Raw genomic sequence first — 7,504 nt, forward strand, 5'->3', positions numbered from 1 at the left:
CAAGTTATAGACTTATGAAGAAGCCATCCTTTATAACCAGTAAATTTACAAAGCAAAGAGCACATAGGTAGTCAGAGGTTTTATACTGATACCTATTATGTAAGGTACAATATTACTGTTTATAGTGACATAACTGATTGTGTAACTAGATGCAAGGTTGGGGTTTAGATAGATGCATATACTGCAATTTCATAAATGCTTTTTTTTTTTAAAAAAAAAAATCAGATTTCCCTACAAAATAACAAGGAAACTGCTGATTCAGGACAAGAGTTATGTATCCAAATCTCATGGGATGCTCAGTTTTCAGAAATCATTACCTGATGTATTTGGCCACTGAAATTTGGAACATATTTTCTATAGTGAATAACCTCCCTGTGGAGCTGAGACGGCATCCTATAATCAATCATTATTTCCCAATATCAGGTACACACTAGTCTCTTGTCAGATAGAGCCATATTTTTTTATGAAGTAAGTTTAAGTTAGTTCACATTTTGCCTTTCCAAAATATGCTAACCTGATTTCCAATGCCAATTTCAAAATTGCCTGTAAAACCTGATGGAACTATTCAACAGCATCCCAGTGATTAATGCTGACACCTAGTGGCTATTATTGATCTGCACACACAAATACCTCCTAAATTCTACTGTTCAAATTAAGCGACAACTGAGTATCTTGGGCCAGAAGATAGGAAATGGATAAGAATCTCGGTCTTTATCATTAGCTTAGAAACAGAGGCATGTGTGTATCATCAATACATCAATACCATTGATTAATTCCATGTGTGAAGAAGAGGGTAAATGAGAAGATGCCTTCAGTCAGAATACAAATAAGCCTCTCTAGAGAAGAGGATGGGGACAAATAACAGGGCAAGACTTGGTTGTTATTATTAGAAAGAAAGTGCACGGAGGAAAGCAATATGAGAGATCTAAAATGACGGAAGCATTGATGTATGAGATAACAAAATAACTAAGGGGAAGAACCCTCGATTCATATCTAGCAGATTCCTGAATGCCAACTAGCACACGTTTGTTTCTTTCTATTTTTAGTACTCTAGTTCTATTTATTGTTTTCTAATACTATCACTTAATAGGAAATATAATTAAAATCATATATTATACCTTGTGTTTATAAAATAACCATAGATTTTTTTGAAATAAAAAGATATCTCCAAATAATAAAAATAGTAGAGACTATTAGTTAAAATTATTAGTGAGTAATAATATAAACTTTAACATATGGCCAATTAGTTAGGCATGAATGTAAACAGAGTCATAATGAAAGATATAACTCAATCACTTCACAACAAGGAGCCGTACGCCTAATCACCTTTACTGACAAGGTGCAGTAGTTTCTATATTGTTATTATTATTTTTTAGTTAACATTACTGTTGTTTATTGCTATTTCTTCCCAAGCTTGTGTTTATATGTGTTACACTGAAAGCTGTGACTCTAGGTAAGATACTTTTACCTCCTTAAGCATGGTTTATAGGTAGAATCTTTTCCCTTTCTCAGCCAAAGGTCTGGCCTTGCTATCCACATGACCTCAGTGCTCTTATTAGGCCCCTTTATAGGCAAGCGCTCTACCACTGAGCTAAATCCCCAACCCAGGACAATGGATTTTTGTTGTTGTCAAGAAACATTTTTTTTTTTTTTTTTTTTTTTTTTTTTTGTGGACACCTCCAATTAACAGCCAGGTAATGAGCCATTCACCGACATCTGGTGAAAGCAATGATGGTATATTTAAGGCTCGTACAAACTGACTTGCAAAGGTCAACTATTATATTCTGCTTGGTTTTTCTTTGTAATTCTTTCTTTGTTTTCATTTCTGGCCTCTAAAAATTGTGATAGACACAAAAGAAATCTAGGTTTCAGTTTCTATTGAACAACTGAAGATCTGAATTAAATGCCATCAGAATCTCCATCATCATCGTCATCATCATCATCATCATCATCGGGAGACTAGCCACCCTCTTTTGTCCCCTACTCAGTCCTGTCTCCAGCACACCCTCAGAGCTTTTTAGAGTTATCCCTGAATCTGGCACCTAGTCATTAACCTTCATTGTTTAGGGATTAATTCTTTGTTTTCTGGCATGAATGTTGCATATCACAATAATGTGGTATATTTTTTGTGTTATCAGAAATGTGACAAAGTTTGCTAACTTGTGTGAGGTGGTTCCAAGATCTCTGTAACGCATGCTTCAATAGATGATATTTGCGGTTCTTTGTTTGTTTCCAGATTGACCAGTTATCTTTTCCTTCCAGGAGTCAGAGTAAAGTGATAAATTTTGTAGCACTTATCAAATGAAATTGAAGCAGAAGTAGACAGTGGACTTTGTGGTTTGGTCTGGGCTCTGAGTCCATTTAAAGTGTTGATAGCTTTCTCTGCATCCTTTGAATCAATATAGTTAGCAAATCCATTCACTAAATTCTGTCCTGCAATTTTACCTGTCATGAATTTGCAGGATTCTATTTCACCATTCTCCCAAAGAGACCCCTGAATTCCAATTGGGTCATATTCGGTGGTAAATAGTCAAGGATGAGGTTTTTGCTGTCATCTATGGTTGTGCCTGTCTGCATATGAAAAGGCCACTTTCTGTTGTTGCCAGAGGTCCTCTTGTTTGTATTTGGTGTAGTTCTTTTCGACATCTGAGGCCTCACTATCGCTGGAAGATTTTCTGTGTCCCACAGCTGCTTGGTCCAAAGTAAACACAGAAAGGTTTATATTAATGACAAACTGCTTGTCTTATAGTTCAGGCTTATCATCAATTAGCTCTTACAACTTAACTCAACCCATTTCTATTAATCTATATTTTGCCACATGGCTTTGTGGCTTTGCCTGTGTTCCATTACATCTTGCTCCACACTCCCACTCCCAGCTTTCAGTGTCTCTTCTGACTCTGCCCTTTTTCTCCTGTCTCTCTGCTTGGAATCCCTGCCTATTCTGCCTTGCCATAGGCCATAGCAGCTTCTCTATTAACCAATGGTAGCAACACATATTCACAGCATACAGAAAGACAATCCCACAGCACTTTCCATTTTCTGTCTAATCAAAAAGGAAGGTTTTCATTTTAATATACTAAAATTACATATAACAAAACAGTTACCAAACAAGACTTATAGTTATAATATCTAGTCTATTTGTATTTAGCAAAGTTAAAAAAATATTCTATCATCTGTCCTATTTTTGTGAGTCTAAAGTTTCATGTCTAATTTACCTTTTACCATGATTAAGGAAAACTATAATTATAACTAGCTAGTCTTCAAATCCTTCAAAGACCCCAGAAGGGATAGAATAATATCCAAGTAAACAGGAAGTGCATTGTAAGCAACTTCCAAAATTCTAAAAATGGCAGAGACAGCTGGCTGCCTGGACAGTCAATCAATGTTCCTCTGCAATGTCGGCCCATCTGTCTTCAGCATATAGGCCCAGAGTCTCTGGCATACTTTCCAGTCAATCAGGAAATCGGAAGGATCATATTTGTCTATTTTGGCAGTTTGTCACTTGCTTTTCTCGGTGTCCTGTAGAATGTCTAGCAGTTTCTTCTGTGAAGCAGGAACCTGAAAGAACCATCCTGCCTTGTTTTTGCAAAGTTCAGTGGTCATCTTCCTATGGCTCTTGCACATCCAGAATATACAACATACTGTGAAACAGTCCAAACAAGAGCAGTTTCTTGGCCAAATGGCTAGCCTTTTCCACATTGTAAGCAAACTCCATAATGAGTTTATTCGATGTCCATCATCTGCTTTGAAGTAATTGGTGCTTCAGGAGCAGATGTGTCTCACTGTCCAAAAAAATCTAAGTCCTCAAAACATTTTAAATGTCATATTCTGTAGGTCTTTGAAGTGTTTGAAGATTACCTACCTAATTGAAATATATCTTTGTATACCTATAAAAACTTAATTAACATGACTATACATTTGATTATCATAGATGACTAATTATTAATCTGTGATTCTTAATTATATATTACAATTTTAAATGAATTGCATAACCATAATACCTTAAACAAGAGCAGAAATATATGTACAGTATAATAAAATTGACCTTAAATTTCTATCAATAAACCAAAATCCATACCAGTACAAAGTATTTTGAGATTCACAGCTGTTTTGTGGTCAAAGGAGATTCAATAATCTACTCTTTCCCCCATCATTTCTATATCATATCACCCCTTCTTTTTAGAATGAGATTGACTATCACCATTAACCATTTATAATCAACCCCCTTTAAATAAAAGCAAACATTAATAAACAACATTTGGGGAATTTGGGCATAACTTTCCATACTACTTCCTGCTGATTGGGAGTGTTGGCAATCTAATGGAGATCCTGAGAAAATTTAGAATTGTGGTTAAACCTTGGCTGTAGTAGTCTATGAAGCTGCATTGTCTCAGCCAGTTGCCTTTAAGCTGTTCTGGATGTTGAATCATCTGGGCCATAGCTGTCTGTCATTGGAGACCTTTCAGGGGGTATTGGTCAATCAAAACATACTAGCCTGGAAGCAATCCACAGCTTCTCATCTTCAACAAAACAAAACAAAAGCAGAACCTCTTTTCCAAAGCAACGTATCCTTAGACCCAAATTTTGAAGTCAGGATACCTTTAAAAATATACATATTGGTTTAACTTAGTAGCGCCTACAATCAAATGTCTCTCTGCAGTTAAAAATCCCAGACAACATAATAATATACAGAATCCAGACTCTATTTAATTTCCATCTTTACATGGCTTTTTTCTTTTATATTACTTTTACAGTCTCTTTAAAGACTTTATTTTTTAGAACTATTTATTTCTTTATATAATTGCCCTTCCTCCTTCTCCTTCCTCTTTCAAGCCTATGTACATTTTTTTACACACACTGAACTGTTGAGAGTTTTTTGTTTTTCCCATCTGAATCTGTCCTATTGTATATCTGTAATCCTTTTCTGACCAGGAGAGTTTTTAAATTGTTAAGCTGTATGGCTAGGACCCAAGCTGAAGCTTTGTCTGATGACTCTGCCCTGCTTGGGTTTTCAACATGGCAGAGGCACATTTACTGCCAGCTCTGGGAGCCATCATGCTCACTGCCAACTCTTGGGAGCAGTGGGTCTTGATAGAAGCAGTACCTCTATCAAGAAGCCTGTAGCCCAGACATCTTTTTTTTGTCTGTATTAGCAAAAGGCAAATCCACTAGGTAGTGTGCTGCACCACTTACAGACACCTCTGTGTACCACTATGAGAATCCGCTCTACTGTGCTCAAGCTCGAATACCACAGCGTCTCTGTACTGTGGCCCATATAAGAGACATGAACTAGGAAGCTGCTGCTGGCTGTTTCTGGGGATTCAGAATCATTTTTTTTAAAAAAGGTTTCTCAGGTCTATGTGGATCAATGCCGGACAGTGGATGCCAAATGTAGCCAGAAGTTTTCCTGTGTTCTGCAGATGCTCAGTCCAAAGTAAACAGACAGAGGCTTATATTAATTACAAACTGTTTGGTCTATGGCTCAGGCTTATCATTAACTAGCTCTTACAACTTAATTCAACCCATCTCTATTAATCTATGTCTTGCCACATGGCTTCATTCCATTCAGTCTTGCTCCCCTCGTGGCTTGCAGCATCTCTTCTGACTCTGCCTCTCTTCTCCTTGTCTCTCTGCTTGAATTCCCCACCTGGTTCTATTCTTCTTGCCACAGGCCACGGCAGCTTCTTTATTAACCAGTGAGCCGCACAGCATACAGAAAGACCATCCCCTAGCAAGGGATGCGGTTTGCTTTGATGTGTGAAAAGGACAATTTCTACCGTTGCCAGAGGGTCCTTTGTTTGTATTTCATGCAGGTCTTTTGGACACCTGAGGGCATGCAGTGCTAATTACCACCATATACATAACTGAAGTGTTTCTGCTTCTCCAAACACCAGAACTTTCTACTTGGCCTCAGGTCAAAGGTAGGGTCTCAGAAGGCTGGTTAGGGTCTCAGAAGGCTGGTTCTTGAGCCTCAATCAGGAGAGTGGTGGAGGTTAGGCAGGTGTAGTTGGCCCTGAGGTTGGTTGTCAGCATAGTCTCTTACCTCGATTCTGCAAAATGTAACATTTTTTCTCTTTTCTTGTTTTATTTGCTGTAGCTGTCTTTGAGAACCATTTCATCATAATTTTTAGCAAGGTGTTTATGATATTTAGACATTTTTGTCCAAGTTTCCCAAATCATAGCTTTATTTTCTGATTTGAATGAACAACAAATACACATTTTTTGTATTTGAGTGGCGTTGTAGAATATTATTTTAAGATGTGTTACATCTGTTTATGCTTGGAACATTTGTTTTAATGATACAAAGATGCGTTGCATTCTTTTTTGTTGCATTTGTTTAACTCTGTGAAGCTGTGTTATCTGTGACTGCCTAAAACACCTGATTGATTTAGTAAAGAGCTGAATGGTCTGGTCCATAGCTAGGCAGGAGAGAGAAATAGGTGGGGCTGGCAAGCAGAGAGAGTAAATAGAAGGAGAAAAAGAGATCAAGGAATAAGAAAAAGGAGGAGAGGAGGATATCAGGGGCCAGCTATCCAGCTACACAATAAACTGCAGAGGAAGAAGTTGGAAAAGGTATAGAGAAAGACAAAAGCCTAAAGGCAAAGTAGATGGGATAATTTGAATTAAGAAAAGCTGGCTAGAAACAAGTCAGTCTAAGGCCAGGCAATCATAAGAAAGAGTAAGTCTCTGTGTGATTTACTTGTGAGCTGGATATTGGGCCCCCAAAGAGTAAAAAAGTAGGGAAAAAAGCAACCACAGATTGGAGTCTTTTTGGTCACCTCCCTTGGAACTACAGTGTGTCTTCCTTTACCCATTGTTTCTGAAATCCAGAGCCTGTGTAAGGTACATGAGGATTGTACCATAGAGCTTTGTTCTTAGCCCCCAAAATATACCATTTGGGCATTTAGGAGGATAAAGCCAGAGATTCTTAAGTTGGAGGCCAAACTGGGTGACATTTGTAGACCTTGTCTATCTCTAGAAAAGAAAAGAAAAAGATATCTACATGAAGGTGTACAGCAGATGTGCAAAACCATGGATTACATGGAGGAAGGAAGCAATGGAATAATGGATAGAGAGGCCAGAGTAGAGTAAGATGTGTTTAGAACACTATTTCTTTTCCAGTTTCATGTATAAACAGTTTTGTAGTGTTAGTGGCTTCAGGGATGGCCACAGGCTTATTTCTTCCAAAGTGTTTTACAATATTCCCCCAATACTGTTTTTGATAGCAAAGTTTCCTTCCTTTTCATTTACAAAAGAAATAAAATTAAATATGTTCCCCAGAAAAACTAATTTTGTTAGATTTTTGGCTTGTGTTTGTTTTGCATTTTCATGAAAGGTGGGATATTACAGTTAAGAGGACATCTTTGCATTCACTAATGAACAGCATCTTGCCACTCCCTGGCCCTTGACCTTGATGTTTGTATGTTGGTTTTATGATATTATACTGTATAAACCTCCAGAATTATGCAGCTCATCAGTGGAAACAGGTAGCTAATGTACACAT

At 37.4% G+C, this 7,504-nt stretch overlaps 1 pseudogene; it reads right to left on the reverse strand.

Moving 5' to 3' along the window:
• Positions 1-2,297: 2,297 nt before the first annotated feature.
• On the reverse strand, positions 2,298-5,856 carry LOC118593902 (annotated as a pseudogene).
• Between the last annotated feature and the right edge of the window lie 1,648 nt (positions 5,857-7,504).

Source organism: Onychomys torridus, chromosome 12 (genome assembly GCF_903995425.1).
Source record: "Onychomys torridus chromosome 12, mOncTor1.1, whole genome shotgun sequence".
Lineage (NCBI taxonomy): Eukaryota > Metazoa > Chordata > Mammalia > Rodentia > Cricetidae > Onychomys > Onychomys torridus.